Source organism: Dromiciops gliroides, chromosome 4 (genome assembly GCF_019393635.1).
Source record: "Dromiciops gliroides isolate mDroGli1 chromosome 4, mDroGli1.pri, whole genome shotgun sequence".
Classification (NCBI taxonomy): domain Eukaryota; kingdom Metazoa; phylum Chordata; class Mammalia; order Microbiotheria; family Microbiotheriidae; genus Dromiciops; species Dromiciops gliroides.
This window is the reverse complement of record NC_057864.1, coordinates 331,665,206-331,686,336: the sequence shown is the minus strand read 5'-3', so window position 1 is coordinate 331,686,336 and position 21,131 is coordinate 331,665,206. Positions and strand designations below refer to the sequence as shown.

General features: G+C 35.3%; 1 pseudogene; it reads left to right on the top strand.

Moving 5' to 3' along the window:
- The window catches only part of LOC122755098, a 62,200-nt pseudogene extending 43,618 nt beyond the window's left edge, over positions 1–18,582 (top strand).
- The last annotated feature ends 2,549 nt before the right edge of the window (positions 18,583–21,131 follow it).

The following is a 21,131-nucleotide window of genomic DNA, read 5'->3' as shown; positions in this document are numbered from 1 at the left end:
CAATCATGTCTGACTCCTGTGACCCCATTTGAGGTTTTTGTGGCAAAGATATGATAGTGGTTTGCCATTTACTTCTCCAGATTATTTTACAGATGAGGAAATGGAGGGATACAGGGTTAAGTGACTTGCCCAGGATTATAGTTAGGAAGTGTCTGAGGCTAGATTTGAACTCAGATCTTCCTGATCCCAGGCCTGGCACTCTATCTACCTCACAACCTAACTATCTGATTTGAAGCAAATAGTATGTTCTGGTCCCTGAGGATACTAAGATGGAAGTAAAAATCAATCCCACCACCAAGACATTTGCATACTGGAAAGAAAGAGGGCATGAGAAGATATGTATATACAAAATACATACAACATGATTGGGGGAGATAGTAATAGCAGCTGTAACTGTGTGATCAGAAAAGGCTTCATGTAGGGGGCAGCTAGATGGCGCAGTGGTTAAAGCACCGGCCCTGGATTCAGGAATACCCGAGTTCAAATCCGGCTTCAGACACTTGGCACTTACTAGCTATGTGACCGTGGGCAAGTCACTTAACCCCCATTGCCTAAAAAAAAAAAAAAGAAAAGAAAAGAAAAGGCTTCATGTAGATGATAGCATTTGAACTATGTCTTGAAGAACCATAGAGGAATCCAAGAAGCAGAGGTAAGGAAGGCTTCCATTACAATCACAGCAAAAAGCCAGTACAAAAGCATTGAAACAAGAGACTGAGAGTTCTATGTTAGGAATAATAAGGAGGGGCAACTAGGTGGTGCAGTGGATAGAGCATCAGCCCTGGATTCAGGAGGACCTGAGTTCAAATCCGGCCTCAGACACTTAACACTTACTAATTTACTAGCTGTGTGACCCTGGGCAAGTCACTTAACCCCAATTGCCTCACTTAAAAAAAAAAAGTAATAATAAGGAGATTAATTTGGATGAATGATAGATTATAAAAACAAGAGTAATATGTAAAATGTGATAGGCTAGACATGTAGGTTGGGGTCAGGTTATTAAGAGATTTAAAAATGTTAAAGAAAACATTTGTATATGATTTTAGAGATGATAATCACTAAAGTTTGTTGAGTAGGGGAATAATGTGGTCATTCCTATACACTTAGCAAAAGCTATTTGACTACTGAATTTCAAAGACTGATTATAAAATGAATATTTGTGCATACATATTAAAGAAAAAAACACATGATATGCATCATCATAAGTACATAGTCTCTTAAGCTATTCTTGGGGCAATCTCAATTCCCAGAACATGGCTAGTAGGATTAGCATTGCGATTATGGGAATATCTGTTTATGTGTGTTTCCTATCATGATAATCTAGAGTTACCAGGTTAACAGACTTAATTTAGTTTCTAGAAAGGAATATTTTTGAAATTAGTTTAATGAGATTAGTTGGTACAAAACATTTCCCAAACTTATATAGCAAAATCTTCCACAAATAGGCTACATGAAAAAGTAAGCTCATGCTTACATAATGCATATAGGAAAGTAACAGTACCTTACTTCTCTTGAGTATATTTTAACTGGAGTCCTCAAGATATTCCCTTTAGGTATGGTGTAGTTTTGTTTTTTTTTTTGTTTGTTTGTTTGTTTTTTTTATGCTGGGATCTTTCTAGAGCTGCTGTCATTTGATCAAGAAATTCTGCTGGGCTGCTGGTAAGAAGATAGGAAGTACTTTAGACGTCCAATTTTTATGACATCTTCCTCCAATCAAGTGGTGGGTATGAGGATTGGAAAATAAACTTGTTGTAAGCTGAGGCTAAAGCCAAGACCTGACACCTCATTCAATCAATGATTTTCAGCTTTTGTGGGAAATACACAGAAAAATGAGAGGGTTTTTGTTTTGTTTTGTAATAATAAAGTAAAGATTTTGTGTGTGTGTGTGTGTGTGTGTGTGTGTGTGTGTACATATACAAATGACTGGCATGTTATAAAGAATATTTGATTTGGATCCAGATACAGGTTTAGTGATCCTAGTTCTACCACTAGTGACCTTAGATAAGGAATATGAACATTTTGGTCCACAGTTTCCTTATCTTTGTAGCTTTAATAGACTCTATTGGGGACCAGTACCCAAATTTCTTCTTACTTTGGATGGTCAGTTTCTCAGAGAAGAGCTACAGGTTTTCTTGGGGTTCTAAGGCTATCACTGACAGGTTGAAACATCTTTCTAGTGATCTCAACTTTTACCTTTTTCCTTGTATTACCCCAAAATCAACATTAGTGCCAGTTACTATCTCAGCAACATTAATAAGAGTGATTATTGTATGACCATCAATTTAATCATGCTTGGTATTATAGATCCCAATAACATTGATAAACAATTAGCATTAATTTGCTTTTATGTGAGGATACTTACTGAAAAGATGTAGCATGAAACAAAGTACAGAACTATGAGTATTCTTCCTTTTACACATTGGTCCCTGGGCACAGTGAACTAAAAATTAAAGCCACAAAAGCATTCACCCCACCAAATTTATTTCCTGAGGTGGCATATTTGAAAGGTCTGGGCTACATGTCTTCTGCTATTCCTTTACATTATTGTCATAGGATCATAAGTCATTTAAAATGTTCATGATATTTAAGGTACCTTCTAGCTCTAAAACTGTCATGTCTAAATCTCAAATTTCAATAAACATAGGAACACATTACTTCAGTTGTTCCAAGGTAAGAGAGAGAGGTGGAGAGTTGGTGGTTGTAGGTTACATGAAGCTAAAATGAAGAAAGAAAACTTCAAAGGTACAATAGTTATCAAGGCCTAAAATCATGACCAGTAATTTTACACCCAGCCCTAAGAATGTAGTGGGTACAAGCAGGTGAGTGAGTTTTCCTGGACAAAGGAATAGCTTTAGAAAAGATATAGAATCATGAAGCAGAGATATTTATAGGATAAAATAATACAGTTTGACCAGAGGATAAGATATATAAAGAATAGTCCTGGAAAATAATTTTGGATAATTGAGTTTGGCACCAAATCTTGAAAGGTCTTTAAAAAGGTCGATTCAGGAAGTTTAGATTTTACTCACAAGATACTAAAGCATTTTATTATACTTCAAAATTTTCCAAACATTATGTAAATCATGAAATATGGGCAACATACTTTATTTCATTTGATTTTCACAAAGCCCCTATAAGGTAGTGTCTACAGGTATTATTATCCCTAATTTACTAGTAAAGAAACTGAAGTGATGAGGGATAGTGATCTGGTCATTTTTCCTAGAATAATGAGTCATATATGAAAGATGATATTTGAAATTAAGTCTTCTTGAAGCTAAGTCCAATACCCCATGCCCACCTATACAAAACTATCCCTTATCACACCGCCCATGATTATTTTATCTGAAAGTTAGTAGAAGTAATAAAAAAAATTCTATAGAAAGTGCTTTAAGATTTACAAAGTGTATTATATACCTGAGATCACTTAATCCCCACAACAATCTTGTGAGGTAGATGCTATTAGCCTGATTTTTCATAACAATAGCTAGGTTTGCAATAGTACTGCAATAGATGTGCAAAACATTTTAAATATACTATTCTATTTGATATAAAAAAAATGTGAGGCAAAGATTATTATTGTCTCCATTTTACAGATGAGGAAAAAAGAGGCTGAAAAGGTGTGTTAAAACAGATAGTGAACATTTGAAGGAAAATTTTAACCCAGGTCTCCTTGACTCCAATTCCAGGACTTCATATAAGGAAAGACACTTAAAGGGAAAGTAAGGAATGAATAAAGAAAAATTCCTTACCAGGCTTTCCTTTTGAATATGAAATGAAATCCAAAGATGGAATCCAGTGATAGAATTAAGAATTGGGAGATAATTTGTAGTTATCTTATCTAGCTTCCTCTAGTTAAAGATAAAGGAACCTGGGGTTAGTTTAGGTAAATGAATAAAGAATCAACAAAACAAATGAAAGAATTTTTTTAAAGAATAATTTACACAAATCACTGATAAGGATAATTTTTAGTTAAAACTTAGTTCTTTATACATATTAAATTATCCACTCCAGGAATATATTTGAGCTGCTAATTTACTGCAATACAAACTCTGGTCAGTCCTCATAAACTAGAATATTTTGAGAATTAATGGTGGTGAATCTGTTAATTTTCTGACAACCAGGATTGCTAAATGAACACAAGTTCATCATTAGCTTACCTACACTATGTGGTAGCTTCACCAACTTTTAAACAACATCTACTGTGTGAGAGGGGACTTTGTTTTTATTTTTTACTTCATTCATTTACTTTTTGATTTGTTTGTTTTTGTCTCTAGAGGGAGAACTCACACTTATGAAATCTAAAGACCACCGAAGTATGAATCTGGAGGCTGCCTCCATATCTTCTCTGCCTTATTGCTTACTCAAAGTGGCATTTAGTCATTTCTTTGTCCTTGGCATTTCATAAATGTGGGAAAATGCACCGCCAATCCTCAAAAGTTGAAAATGCTAATGTCTACAAAGGGGGGGGGGGGCTGACTCCTCCCAGTCTAAGAAAGGGTTGCCTCCCTTCCCCCTCTCCATTGAATGGAATCACGTGATGAGGGAGAACCAAGGCTGGTCACATAGGGGAGGAGTTTGGAGGGCTGGTCTCTGTGTTTCCTCCCCCCATTAGCTACACTGCATTCTGATTGGCTAGTTTGTGGCACCATTGTCTTGGTTCACAGATTGTAACTAGAGAAGAAGGGCGGGGCCAGCCACATTAAAGGATAAAAGGGCTCAGCGTTCCATGTTTCACTGCCATTCCATTAGGGAATGGCCCTTTCTCTTGAGAATATAAATAAAGACCTTGGATACTCCTCTAACCCTGAGTCCCAGAAATTTTTAAATAGGATTTCTCACAATAAACATTCATTAAAATGGTATTACTTAACAAGGTTAGCAAAGATTTCCTTTTGAAAAGAAATCAGTGGAAATGATCACAAAACGAGATTTCATCTCTTACAGAAAGAAATTCAGAAGCTAGCAAAACAATATGAACTATAGAGAAATATATTTCATTTATGCAGGCAGGGACTTGGGCCTGTAGGAACTGATGGTATCATGCTACACATACACATACACATACACATACACATACACATACACATACACATACACATATATGTGTGTATGTATATATGTATATATGTATATGTATGTATATGTGTATAGATACATATATAGGGGTGTGTGTATATATATATATATATATATAAATTTCTTGCATTTACTACCTGTGACACTTTGAGCAAAGCACTGAGCCTCTCTGGATGTCAGTTTTTTCATCTACAAAATGAGGTTAGATTAGATGACACTCGGAGTCCCTTCCAACTTTAAATCTTTGATCTAGATTCTAATCTAAGATCCACAATTCCTGGGGGAAGGAAAAGGTACTTACCATTCTCAGAATCTTACTCCCTACAGGAAATCTACAGAGAATACTTTCAGTAAGTCTACAAAAATGAGCTTATATCCAAATACTCTAATGCTGCCTCAGTCACTTCTCAAATACTTAACCTCTCTCAGCCTCAGCTTCCCCCTCTATAAAATAATGGATTTGGACTATTTGAACTCTAAGTTCCTACCTGCACTAAATTTGTGGATGATCTTGATTTTCTACAAAAGGCCATGATATTTTGTGAGTAGATGAAACATTTAAACATCATGCAGAGTTCATTTTAACTAGAGGAAAATTCAAATGTATTTAATATCATTATGAGATTGTTCACAACCCTTCATAGTGTTAACAAAACCCAGCTATACTCAAATTGAAAGTTATTGAAATGTAAACCAAAACAAAACTTGTGCTGCATAAGTATGCAGACTACAAAATAAAAGTTAGAAAGCTTATCAAATAAAAGCCAGTGATGGAAACCCTGATTAGAGTTGACATTTTGACTATGAGGCTTGCCTTGGGCGACAGGAGAATTATAAGAAGGTTAGCAGTATAGATGAGTCATTGAAAGCCAACACAGATAAAGATGAAAGGTGTAACGATTGGAATAACGCCACCTGCTGGATACTTACTGTAGAAGAGTTCTGCCCATGAAGGGAAGGTCTTTGAGGGCAAGACCAGGAGTCTTTTCTTCAGGAGTCAGGAAGTGACGCGGACTAGTGGGAGGAGGAAGGAAGAGACTGGCGCTCAGTCTCAGGCTCTTCCTTTTGGACTCTGGTGGAGAGCAGAGCTAGAAATGTGCTCTCCCTTTAATAGATAGGAATCTAGGCCTCTTTCTTTCTCTTTACCAAATTCTTATTCTCCTTAATAAATGCTTAAAAGCCTAACTCTTGCTAAAGCTTATAATTTATTGGCGACCACTCATTAAATAGTTTAGACAGTTTAGCTAGAATTTTAACCCTTAACAGATGGCTGACCACGAAGAGGAAAGCTAAACCTGTCTTCTGATCTTCTGGTTGGGTAAGGCATTTTCTCTACCCTCTCCCTTTAACTGCCAAGTACTGGCGTACTGGCTGTGTTTTCCCTTTAAATTTTTTCGAATGGACCTTTTAAACTCCCTAATTACCCTATTTTTGATTTTAGTCTGTTTAACCAGACAAATGGGAGATAAGATCATGTTAATGCTTTGTTTTTGTGGATTTTCTATTTTTCTTTTTATTTTTGTTAAAAGAGCCAGCAACTTACTCACACAAGGAAATATCTCTCCCTCTCCCAACCATGCTTTTTCAGAGAAACCTGAAGAGATTCCCGCAGCTTTTCCCAGTTCTAACAGTAATTGTTGCTTTAATTTTGCATGCCTGGAGGCAATGACCCACCCTCTAGAAGCTTTTAATCCCCTAGCTCCTGGAGGCAAAGTGGGGGAAGAGGAATCCAGGCCTGAGTTCAAAATCAAGTCTGATTCAAATTGCTCTGGTCCCTCCCCTCCTCTCCAGACTCCACCCTCTACTCCTCCCATGGCCAAGCCCATAGCTTCCCCTGCCTGGGAAGTCCAGAGATCTGATGCGCATGCTCAACTTTTTCTACCTGCATTTGCAGCTTCAGGCTCAGCCCTTCCCAGGCCTGGCTGTGCTTTTGAGACAATCTTAGAAAACTCTTTAAATTCCAGATATGCTCGTTTTGTTCATAATTTTGCTAACCTGCTTTTGTCTTTAATTAGTAATCTTATAAAGCATTTGTATGGTGAAAAGCCCGACAGACAATATAGAGGGGTTAAAGAAGAAAAACTTAAGCTGAATAAGAATGACAATCAACATAGTTCAAGACTCTGCTTCTTTTGCCATGGAAGGGTATATATTTTACAGAAATGTAGAAGTAAGCAGCAAGGTATTGATATGAGTATTGGGGATTTTAGATATCGGAATCAAAAGTGTTCTGAATTCACTCAGAGTAATAGTATCAGTTCAGAGGTTACATAGGATTTCTGTGCTATTATATATACATTTTGAAATTAATGGTATGGGTTTATTTTCATAGAGATTTTCATGCTTTTGAGATTGTGTCTTATACTTAGTTTCTAAAACAAGGAGAATATTTGTAAAAGTTTTTTATAGTCATGTGATCAAGTTTATATTTCATAATACTCATTAATATTAAGTTCATGCTCATTTAGATTTCCTTAGTTTGAATTTCACTGTCTTTTATTGTTCCATGTGTATTTTCTTCTATACATTTATCTAATTTTAAAAAATTGCAAGATGGTTTTGATTTCGTAATACAATGTTAATTCTAGGAGTATTGTGCTCCCATGTTCTGAGTTGTTTGTTTTTGTTATTTTTTCTCAACTGATTATTTGATCAAACTCTTCAAAGCATTTCCCTGGCAAATTGGTTGCCATGGCAAGTGTAAATTGATTCTAGAAGTATTATTTTTGATAAGCATATTCAAAAAAAAAAAGGGGGAACATTTGTAAAAGTTTTCTATTTTCAAAAAAAAAAAGTTCTTTGAGATTCTGTTGTGCTTTAACTTGTATTTAAGTATGTTCTGATTTTTCACAAAAGTAATTGTATACTAAGTAAAAAAAAAAGGGGTATTATTTGAAATTGTTGCATAATTATATATTGTGTTCTGAGTCAAGATGTATTCACATTTTTTTGCAATCATTTATTATCCTCAATTTTTAAATCCATATGAGACTTGGATTATGGGAACTTATCATTTAAGACATTAATTGCCTTTATTCTGAGTTATCAGATGCCAGTTGGCCAAGATGCCATCCAATCACAAGAGGAATACATGCAAAGAGCAGACATTGAACTGTTACATGAGGGGAGACATGCACGAAGTTAAGGTATGGCCGAGGGAACGGCTTTTGACAAATGTTGAGGTTGGATTCTCTTGGTTTAATATTTATTTTATTTTTCCCCACAATATTGTACAGATGGCTGGAAGTATTCATCCCACCCATCTCACTTCTACACCTGGCTTCTATGCTCCCTCCTATATGCCTGATGCCATGGACATCTTAATCCCATGGATCTGATTAAGTCTGACTCAGTTTCCTCCAATATGTTCAGTGGCATGGACGTATATTCCATCCACCTATTTTAAGCCTGGCATACTGTATGGGCAGTACATATTGCTCAAGTGTGGGAATGCTCATATCCCATCATTTCTCTGTTCTTTTATGGTAACCCCCATAATTATCTCAGGTGTCATGATAAATACAGTGTTGAATTTGGCCTTGACACCTGTTACCAATTATATTAGATTTTTTAATTTCTCATAATGGCATGAGGATAATTAGGCAGATGATGCAAAAAGTGATGAAACAAAGATAAAAAATTATTTTTAATAATTAATATCGCAGCAATTGTCTTCTCAATTACCCTCCATAAGGGGGGGACTATAGTAATATTATAATTTTAAAGAATGGTTCAATTTTTGTTTTATTATATGTTTCATGTGTAACAACTAAGATTCTGAATTCCCTTAGACATGTTTTTGAGAACTTTCATTGTTTGATTTGATTATTGATAAAGCTATTTTAAAGTTGTGTTAAGCTCAATTTTGTAGGAAATTTTCCTGGCTGATTACCAGCATCCATACCTCAACCCCTGAAAAGACTTCCATTCCACGACTACACCTAGAGGACATCTGAGAAAAGACTTTCAGAGACTTTAAATGAACAGTTTTGATTTGTTGTTTTTGTTGTTGTTTTTCTCTTTCTGTTATAATATACACCATCTGTAACATGTATTCTCTGCAGAGGCCCTCCCTTTGCAAGACTAATGTCAAAGCGTCGGTTCATGAGGACAAAAAAAAAAAAAATCGCCCCTCTGAACAAAACTTTCCTCTCTTCCTTTTCTATATTGTTGTTCACATATTATTAGTTAGCAATAGTTATTATATTCTTTTTACTGTTCCGTCAAGGAAACATTTTGTTTCTTGAGGAACAACAGGGGGGACTGTAACGATTGGAATAACGCCACCTGCTGGATACTTACTGTAGAAGAGTTCTGCCCATGAAGGGAAGGTCTTTGAGGGCAAGACCAGGAGTCTTTTCTTCAGGAGTCAGGAAGTGACGCGGACTAGTGGGAGGAGGAAGGAAGAGACTGGCGCTCAGTCTCAGGCTCTTCCTTTTGGACTCTGGTGGAGAGCGGAGCTAGAAATGTGCTCTCCCTTTAATAGATAGGAATCTAGGCCTCTTTCTTTCTCTTTACCAAATTCTTATTCTCCTTAATAAATGCTTAAAAGCCTAACTCTTGCTAAAGCTTATAATTTATTGGCGACCACTCATTAAATAGTTTAGACAGTTTAGCTAGAATTTTAACCCTTAACAAAGGGAAAAAAGACTAGAGGAAATACATGAATAAAAAGCAGTAGGATTAGGTTTTGAAATGGTCAGGTTACATGCAAATAAAGAAGAAAAAAGAAAATAATCAGAGGGCACAAACATTGCCTATTTGATCAAAGGGGGGTATTATATATAGCTAGTGATTAAAATGAATCAGTAAAAGAAGATTAGACTACAGAGGTGATAATTAGAAATAGTCTGTTCATTTTTTTCTCCATTAATTCACATGCTGGCATTGTCCTCATTTGCAAGTTTATGGATTTCTGGGCTTTTAACCTAGATTCTGAATAGCAAATTTTCTAGTGTATCCACTAAAAGTGAAGCTTTGACAACAAAAAGGATAAATAATGCCACAAGCTAAAAGGGTTCAAGCATTTTCTCATTTACTTCAGAGCATTTTGTTGATATTGCTTGGCTATGTCACCTACAGGGTGTTTTGTTTTGCTTTATACCAGAAAGTCCTGGTGAGGAAATCTTTCTACCAGTGCAAATCTGTACTTGCTTTTGTGTTTAGTGACTTAGGATATCTTTAGTGCAGTGAGGTTTTCTGTGACCTACCCAGGGTCACACAGGCAGTATTTGGCAGCCAGTAATTAAACTGCCTTCATTATTTTTGGTTTTGAGGGCAGCTCTTTAGCCACTTATTTATGCTGCCTCTAGATATGATTCTCTAAATGAGCAAAGTTAAAATATCTAACAGAAATAAAACTAATCATACCTTCAATACTTCTTACCATACAAAAATACCATTTCAGAAATTATCAGGTCAGTGAATAGTACTGGGTACTGAAAGTGTAGTAGAATGGGAGTCATAAGAACTGGCATCCAGATTTACTTTTCGAAAAAGTAATTTTCCTTTTCTGGACCTCTTGTCCCTTCTTTTTACAGTGATTGTCAGTTGTATTAAAGAAAGGGTTCTTAACCTTTGTGGTGTCATGGACCCCTTTGGCAGTGTGGTGACCTATAGATACTTTCTCGGTATGATTTTAAATTCAAAAATCAAACCAAAATATAGACTCAAAAAGTCAATTAAGCATATTAAAATAAATATGAATTTGGCCTATTGCAATTTCCATCTATTTCTCCTATGTCATACCTTTTAGGGCCAATTAGAACAATTTTAATACTTCTATTTTAGTTTATAAAACAATCCAAAGAAACTATCAAGTCTTCTTTTCTTCAGCCTGAGAAAATAGTTCCTTTAATCAATTTTGTCTGTGTAATGAGCCCTTCAGCAGTTAATATTTAATAAATACTTATTAAGTACCTACCATGTTCTAGACCCTAACTTCTAAAACTGCAGGTCACAACGCCGTATGGGATTGCATTACTGAATGTGGGAGTTGCAATAAATGGCTACAGTAAAAGATTATGTATACCTATTTTATATACCTATATGACTAGTGTCACATAAAATTTCTTTGGCAAAAGGTGTGTCAAGTGGAAAAAGTTTGAGAAGGCCTGTTCTAGACACTTATTAAGCTCTGGGGCTACAATACTGAAAGAAAAAAAAATAATCACTGAACTCAAGGAGCTTACAATCAAATGGAGGAAGACAACATACAAAAGAAGGTTGTAAAGCAAAGAGGAAGGGGTAGTTATGGAGGAGTCCATGATGCTGCCTGAGTAGTCAAAGCAGTTCAAAATGAGTACAGCCAGGTAAGAAAGAAGGGGATGACTATCCTGTCTACTCTCCTTAGAGGATTTCATGGCTTTACTCTCTAATAGAGGGAAATAGGTTACTGGTAATATGTAAGAAACCAGGCTCATGGATTTTGTAAGATAATGAGATTTTCAAATGATGAGTTTACTCAGAGAATGTTGGAAAAGCTAGAGAAGTTCAAAATGAGTTCAGCTGGAGAAAGCAAAGAAGTCCAAAATGAGAGTAGCTGGGTGGGAAATGAGATGTTTAAGATATCTGACTTGTCAGTTCTCCTTAAATGGAGGCATTTATGGCCCTACAGATGAATTAGAGAGATTAGTGATTATTAAACATTAATTAGTCCTATTCTACTTCAGGATAATTGAATTTCTTTGGAGATATTGGACTACATTGAGTCTAAATTTGCCTGTTTTCAAATTCTACCTGTTGTTCCTAGGTCATCTCTTTTAAGGCCAAGTAGTCCTTTCCTCTTGCCATCCCTTTTGGAACATAGACCTATACCTTTTGTCTGCCCATGGAAATTGAACAGCAGGGAAAGCAGGAGAGAAACATGTCGATATATGACTTATTGTTGGGTTGAATCCCTGGAATTCGGTGCTGAGACAGAACCCACCTCTCAGGATTCCTCTTCGTTCTAACTTTTAAGTCTGAGGATGAATCTCTAAATTGAAAGTTGAGTAGGAATATATTTCCTTGAGACTAGATAAACTTTGTACTTGAGATAGCTCCCCACTTTTGTCTTTCCTTTGGCACAGAACCTATAAATAACTTGGGGAGATAGGGAATTCTGCTATCACAATAGCAGCTTGTCTTACTGCCAAGGTTGTGACAGTATTGTTCCTTAGAGTTTCAGTGATTGAAGACAAAGATTATGGGAGGTATCCACAGATGGGGAAGGGGGAAGGTCCAAGCAATGGGCTGCCACCAAGCGAATATTTGGCATTTGACAAGGAAAGGCTATCAGAAAGAAAATATTTGTTGTTTGAAAAGACTTTCAGTGAAAGTGATATATAAATTGACTAATTAGTTTATTTATAACTCTTTTATGCTCCAAAAGGTCTGAATATTAGCCTGCCAATTGATTTTACTAGTATTAAGAAGTTACTGGATTATTTTCTCATCATTTTCTGATCCTTTACTGCTTGTTTCTCTTTTCTATGTAAAAGGAATCTATCCAATTTCATTCCTTTATCTATGTTTATTCATTCCATAGCTTTTAGTGATTCCCCCTTTTTTGGAGGGAGGGGGCAGAAAGCCTTGACCAGAGACCAAAGCAGGGTTCCTTACAACAGTCCTTCAAAAGACTATCAAAAGGTCATTGAATAACTTTCAGGGGCTCAATAAACTTGTTTGCAGGGAAATATATATAATTTTATTAATTAATGTGGGGACCAATTTTTAATTGGGGAGTGCTAGCTAAGCGGCTTGCCGCAATATTGGGGCAAGGAAGGAGACCGGCAGCCTCCCTCAAAATAGAACAAGATTTATTTTAACAAGAACGAACTTAAAAAAAAAAAAAAAAACAAACAGGATCAGTAGGATCAAGAGAAAGGAAATAAAATGGGGAAAGGGAAATTACAATACCTGAAAAAATACCACCTCTCAGGAATCAGCTGAAAATACGCAGCAGAACACCTGTCACTTTCCAGCTTCCACCTAGAATGCCCAATTCTCCTCCCCCAAACCTAGAAACACCCCACACAGCCCCAGCCAATGGGATGGCCGCTCTGACAGTCCCATGACTGCCCTCATTAGGTTTCCAATCATTATAATTTTGCCAGGCCCATGTAGGCTTAGGCCAGTGGTGATTACATGAGATGCCAGAGCCCTGACTACGGCTACAACCAGTGGGTGGAGCACCATGCGGTTTGCGGAGCCAGTGTGCGCTGAGGCATAAAACCCTCAAATAACAATTAATTCTTTACATTAAAAATAAACTATAGTTCAGTATTTTCTTCAATTATGAATGTAGTCAGAAAACTTTAGTGGTCTACAAACTACCAAGTAATAGTATTGATTTAGAGTTTACTAAAACTTTTCCTCACACCCATTATACCTGTTAAACCTCTAAGGTTTAACTCTTACATAGAAATTTGCATTAGCTTTTTATCTTATTATTTTCAGCCAGTCATCCTAGTTTTTCAAGAACATTGTGAATCCTGACATCATCATCCAATGTTTTAACTATACCCTTTGGCATTGTATCTTCTACAAATAGAACAAATGCCTACTTATCAATTATCTACTTATCAAAGTCATTTATAAAAAAACAAAGAAAAAAAGTATAGCATAATAGAAGGCTACAGTTGAAGGAAAGACATCTGAATTTGATTAACATTTCTGAGACTTCTACTAGCTATGTGATCAAATATGTCATCTAAATTCTGAGAGCATCAATTGCCTCATCTGTAAAACAGGGATCCTACTTGGGCTTCTTCAATTAGTTGGTGTTAGAATGCCAAAACCTTAAAATATTGCAGTTTGCAAATATGTTATAATAATGATAATTACAACAACAACAATGATGGCGGTAGTAGTGGTGGTGATAGTGATAAGTGGAAGAGTGTCAATGTGATATAATAGAGCTACTGTGTAATCAAGTAATCAATTAGTAAGTAAGTAAATATTTATTAAGTGCCTTCTATAAACCAAACTGTACTATGTACTGCGGATACCAAAAAAAAAGATGGTAAGAGATATTGCCTTCTTTCAGGGAGTTCACCATCTAATGGAAGAAACAACAAACAAATAACTGTACAAAAAAAAAAGAAACAGAATAAAATTTAAATAATTAACAGTGGGATGGCACATGAATTAATGGGTGCTAGTCTTTTGCCACATCCTGTTTTCATGAATCATAATACATTAAACATTCTCTTAGTGCCCTAGGGAACTCACTAAGACTAGAAGTTTCAAAGAAACTGCTGGTCTGCTTAAGGAGAGAGGATTCTCTGTACCAATGAGATCACAGTTCCAATTTCTGTCATTCTTAATATTGAGCAAAACAGGAAAGATCTCTGTGAAGGGCACTTCACAAAAGGTATTATTACATATGATATTCACCTGTTGAAGAGGAAAAGCAAAAGTGGAGAGTTGATAGGAAAAAGACAGACAGAGGAAGACCTAAAAATGTATGGGATTTTAAAGTCTGTAGAGAAGCTCTCAAATAGTATGTAATGATTACTTAAGTTGCATGAATGGATTGACTTAGAGGCACTGATTCAGTTATATGGTATCTAAACAAAGCAATGCATACCTTGAATCTTGAGAAAATATAGCAAAGTCCCCAAAAGAAAGAATAAAAAAGAAAAAAATCAGAAAAGCCAGGTATAAAAAGAAAGATATATAAAGAATCTCGGGTCAGCTAGATGGCGCAGTGGATAGAGCACTGGCCCTGGAGTCACGAGTACCTGAGTTCAAATCCGGCCTCAGACATTTAACACTAGCTGTGTGACCCTGGGCAAGTCACTTAACCCCAATTGCCTTACTAAAAAAAAAAAAAAAAGAATCTCTGGAAATCATGAGCCCAATTCAATAAATAGGCAGATATACAACAAACTGTCAGGGAAGTAATGGAATCAATCATTCAAGCTAGCCACCAGTACAATAGAGTACTAGCAATCTTAGTAGCAGACATGAAAAGGGGAATTTTTTAATGATTTATAGGGAACAGCCTATGTGTATTTAAATTTGAACCAAGTGTCAGATACATGAGTACAAACAAGTTGGCCTTCCTACAAGGAGAGGATACAAAAAGGCTTGAGGAAGAGGTATCTACTTTCAAAGTACTCAGGGACAATGAAGGTTGCAGGAGGGACAAAATCTTTAATACAGAAAAAGACAAAAATAAAACTGTAATATAAAGAAAAAGAAGGGAATCCTAACCTGTCTCAGAATGTTTGAACATAGAGCATAAAAAAGAAGGAAATTAAATAGGAAGAACCTAGAACCTTTTGGAAATGCAATTAGGAGTGGAATTTCTCTCTCAAATGGTGTATCTGGTTCCTTTGAAGGTGAAAAGAATTTTTGTCCTAGGAATTATGAGCAAATAACATTGTTACCAGTAGAGAGGACTTTTAGTGCTGGTCAGAAGAAAAAATAGTGAATATGTTTGCGTGTGTTTCTGATTTTCTTTGTTGGTCTTATAGTTTTTGTGCTACTTCTCCCCTGCTTCCCTCTCCCTCTTCTTCTTTCTCTGCCCCTCCCCTTCTCCCTCCCCCTCCTTGTCCTGTTCCTCCTGCTCCTCCTCCTTCTCCTCCTCTTTAGTGCTGTAAAGAGAAACAAGTCATGACAGGAGTTGGTAAACAGTCTCAGGTATTCAACTGAAGGAAGGTTGGCTTTCTCAAGTGCAGTCTACACTAAGACCTGCTAGAGCCATTATTTATCCCAATGCAATTTACCTCAAGACTTACTGTGGGTAGTATACTACTCATGCTTAAAAATAAATAGATTCATCTTCAGAATTCAAAAGAATAGTCATTCTTAGACCTTCTTATCATGTGTTCCATCATCATGTATGCTTTCTGATGTAGAGATTTATCTAGATCTATCAATGTATTAATATAGATACTTACGTAGTCATACCTTGGTACTTGTCAACTTCAAAACTCACCAAATTTGTTATTTAATGCATTTTGGGGAAAAAAAAACTTAAGCACCTGAGGCTTGCTTGGCACTTGTAACACTTGCTAAACTAGTATGAGTCAAGAAGCTACTCTGATTCTGTCTCCAGAGGAAACAAAGACCAACACATTAGATCAATCTCAATGCAGAACCCCACATATTTAGCTGCATCATTTCTTGCACTTTTTAAAAAAAATAAAGCTTACTTTTTTGTTCTTACAAGTCATCATGAGTTACAAGAAAATCTGTGATAACACTCAGCAGAAAAGAAAATTAGTGAGAATCATGATAGTACAGAACAAAAAGAAAGAGTATAAGAATGGTAGCCATATGTCTGATCTCACTGGTGAGTACAAAATGCCTAGAAAAGTGATCTCTACAAGAGTATAAAAAAGGAAGCTATTAAAGGAGCCAGTGTTTCCAGAAGTGTAAAAGACTGTGACCAAGCAAAGTTCACAGATGTTGGAAGGAGTGGAGAAATCTTTGTACATTTGGAATAATGAAAAAGAATTGGCAAGTGATATTATTTCCAAGACAATAATTTGTGAGAAAGCAAAATAATTACATGCCTATCTGTTAAAAGATAAGCCAGGAACAAGTTGTCAGAGTAGTAAAGTGTTTAAAGCCAGTCATGGATGCTTTAATAAGTTTAAAAAGAGAACTGATATTCATAGTGTGGTAAGGCACGGAGAGGCAGATATTGCCAACAAAGAAGCTGCTAAAACCTCTGCTAGTGAGTATAGGGACTATATAAAGGCTCAGGGTTTTATTGCCCAACATTGTGATGAGACTGGTAAAGTGAATTTAAATTTTATTGTATCTAATTATTGGGGGGGTTATATCTGTCCAATTTTAAGTTTATGTACCAAAAACAACCCCAACCCATTTTTTAAATTGCCAAGTAAAATGTGAATTTTTTGGTGTTCATAAATAGATTATTCCAACTTACATTGCTAATGGGAAAACATTGTTTGGTACTCATCATTTTCACCATGTTTTGTGCCTTCTGGAATCAATTAATGAGTACTATATCTATATGGATTGATATATTGATAGATATAAAATATAGCTATAGATTGATATTGCTATATCACTATATCAGTAGGCATACATATAGATATCGATATATAGATACATATTGATAACTACAAAATTTACTGAGAACTGATTCCCTATCCAGTCCCCCCTTCCCAGACAAATGAATTGCCTGGAGCTAACCAATCTTTGTCAATTCCAGACTCTTGATGGACTTATGGACCTCCCCTACCTTCCCCCAAGCAACTTATCCCCTCCCAAAGTTTCCCCACCTTACTCCCTAGACTTTATGATTATTATGTAAAAGAGTTCATCTACTCTAAGTAGTTTCTATTTACAGTTAGTAGCATCTTTACTTAATTTAGGAGCAGTTCTATTATTTCTCTTGTTAAAGGTTCATTTGCATTAAGTAGTTGTACCTGACTCTTGGAGAAATCTTTTGGTTCCCTTTTTGTTCTGTTACCCCATAAAAAACCCTGTCCTTTCTTCTCATCTTTGGATATTCCTAGCTTTAGAGCTTTGCAATACCAGGAGCTATATTTCCTCTGCCCTGATTAAAGGCCTTATTGATCATTTCTTTAATTTCCAGGTTAACAATATATAGATATAGATATTTAGATAGATAGATGCTATAGATAGATAGATAGATGGATGGATAACCTTTGTATAACCTTTGTAATGATCAAAAGATTTTTGGAGTGCTATAGAAGACAGGAATGTTTGAGTGCACATCTCTGCAGACAGATAAAGATGAACAGAGTATTGAAATGCATTTCCCTTACTGCTAAAGCCATAGAAAGCCATAAGGATGAGTTTACTATTATTCTCTTATTGTTGGAGCTCTGAGTAAGTCAAAAGAACAGGAATTCTGAAAAGTTCAGCAAGTAGCTAGTGTATCTTAATAATCTCTTTGTCATTTCTTCTGATTTCTGCCTTTGGTAAAGTGTGTTCTGCAATGGATTCACAAATGAGGTATCTTCCTTCCATCAAAGAGTAAGATTTCTGCTTTACAATTTTTCCCCCTTGGGTTATTTTTACTTTTATCTTTTGAATTTTAAAAGAACTGAGAGAAGGCACCTGAAGAAACTATTGACATATTCCCTAGGGGAGTTCCAAAGCTCTTACTGCCTCTAGGGGGCAGTGTTAATGGCTCTTAAAGCTAGAAAGCTGGTATTAAGAGTTGAAATGGTCTCAAAGAATCTATTTTCCCACTGTTCCTCCTAAAAAGATACATTTCAGTTATAGTTATTATGATGATCCCCATGAGAGATTTATAGATTTATTGAACATCAAGACAAAATGGGCCTGAGTAGTATATAACTAGACCCTGATATCTTTTAGCAATTACTTGAAGAAATAACATAACACAATTTATGGGAGACACCCATTGGCATGCTACTACATATTGTCACAGAGCTCTAGAAGAATGGCATGAATAAGAGCTTTTTGTTTTTTAATTATGCTTATTCAAGGCAGTGTGGAAACTACTAAGACAATTCATTGAGTGATGAAGCTGGGACACTTACAATCTCCTGAAGCTCTGAATGCAGGGATACCACCTGTATTTACTCATACTCTACATGAAATCCTAGCCTAGCCTTTACAAATACAGTTCCTGGTCTTTGGGGATACTAAAACCTCAAAATAAATAAAACTTTCTTCTTTTCTTATAGGTGTAGCCCTTTCTTAATTTCAACTCATTATGAAATTCTTTCTTGTTTAAGACAATAAAGGGAAGGCAAATTGGCATCAAACCATTTTATGATATTAAAAAATGATGATGGTCAAGGTGACAGTACTTTGAATACAACCTGTAAGTTGTTTAACATATTATAAAGTTGGGTTTTGTGTAACCTCTGCACATATATTCAGCTTGTAGAATAGTTTTGAAATTTATAAACAAACAAAAAGGGTGCAATCTTTTAACAATGAAAATTGCATTTATGAATGATCTGTATTAGAACAGAATAAATCTCATGTATAGTCAACTACTACTCATGTTCTACAACAGACACTTTCTATTTCATTTTCTAATAAAGGACTATACAACTAAAAAAAATAAGGAGAAAGAAATTTAAAGTTCTATACAATCTGCTTCTAACATATTTCAGCAATTACATGTTAACTTTCCCACTGGTATTCTTTGTTCCATCTCCAGGCTAACATACAGTTTACTTTGCATGTCATTCTGTCTCCCATCTCTAGGATGCTCCTAATGTCAGGAATACGATCCCTTCCTCACCTTCTTTTTGAAATCTGTATTTTCTTTCTATATTTTGTGATAGATTTCTTGATTCCCTCAATTATTGACTCCCCCCTTCCCTGAAGACACTTTGCATTTAGTATATATGTATATACATGTTGTATCACCTAATAATTTAAACTTCTCAAGGGTATAGACTAAGTTCTGGGTTTGTGTTTCCATACTCTGGTATAGTGTCTGAAATATAGTTGTGACCTGATACTTGTTTATTGATTTGTTGTTTGATTTATTTATTAAAAAGGTCACTCTGACCCAGAGGCTTGAGAGTAAACTTCTCAGGTTGTAGCAAAGGATATATAATGGAAAAGTAAGACATTAACATTATAGAGAAAAGTTGCATGAGCTATTTCAGGTCTAAGGATTTTGAAGGTTACTTTGGATGAAATCAGGAAAGTTTCTGAATTGGAGTGACAAAATAAAAAGGAAGGATTAGAAAAATATAACTAGAAGTGACGTTCAAGATAAATAGCGGATGAAAAGCAAATATTTTTAGCTTACAGGAACCTTTACGTCTCATCTAATCTGACTACCACTATTTACTGATGAAAAAACTGATGGCCAGAAAGGCAAATTGAATTGTTTAATTGAACCTAAAGAGTTGATAGTATAATCAAGATTTCAACCTGTTTTCTAACTCAAAATTCCGTATATTTCTACTCTATTATATTGCCTCCCACTTGTCAACATTTCTATATTAAATTACTTTCTTCCTTAATTTTAGAATGATACTATTTAAATTCAATCCCTGATCAATTGTATGGCCAAATGTATCTGGCATTGAAGAAAATAAGCATATCAAGAACATCTGGACCAGTATACATGCAGGAATTTATATCAGAGAGAAAATAGTTTAGAGGGTATTGAAGGATTGATTACAAGAATATTTGAAAAGAGAGAAAGATATAGAATAATAAAAAAAAACATAGACACATTATAATTGTTTAAATGTCCATTGAGAAGATACTATAACTACAAACCCATATGTCGTAATTCTCATGTCATATAAAGTCTTTATGGAAATGGTCTAAGCACATATTAAAGGTATCCTTAAAGAGAATATTTAGTCATTCTCAACTCCAACATTTTTGGTGCTGCTACATGACTACAAATTATGGAACATCTTTATTTCTCCATAACCAAATAACCTCATAGTCAAGTCAGGGAAGTATGATGGATAGACCATAGTAAATAACCTATGATAACTTCAGAGCAAAAAGTAAGACTAAATGTGTCATCTGATAAATGGTTTCTTAGAGCAAGAGAGAGCATCAGTAGATAGGCAGTCAGAGTGTTGTCCTAATACTCACATAATGTTAAAAGAGCTAGAATGTAGCATCCAGAGTATTTGTTGGAGAAATTCTGAAAGAGACATATAACATTATTGAATAGGAAGATGATGTTTAGATTAGCTATGATCTGAACTATTTCTAGAATTCCCGATGCCAAAAAAGATAATGCATCCATTGAACAAGATGAACAAAATGAATGTAAATGAAAATTGTCTGGAACCTTGAAGTACAGTCAGAAATCTTCTGAAAAGTCTATAGATGAAGTTGTCATAAGGTACTATATTAATAAAAGTGGATAACAAAGGACAGAGTATTGTGATATAAAACAAAGAACAAATTACATTTATTCATGGGCTGAATGTTAGGAATAAAATATACCTACATATGAGTAAATATAGATGACTATGATTATGATGGTATTATGAACAAAAATAAAGAAATCAGGAGGAAGGCCAAATTTTGGAGAAATTGTAACAACATGAATGATAATAAAAGCAGCTCATATTTAGAAAGCCTTTTGAATTTTATAACCT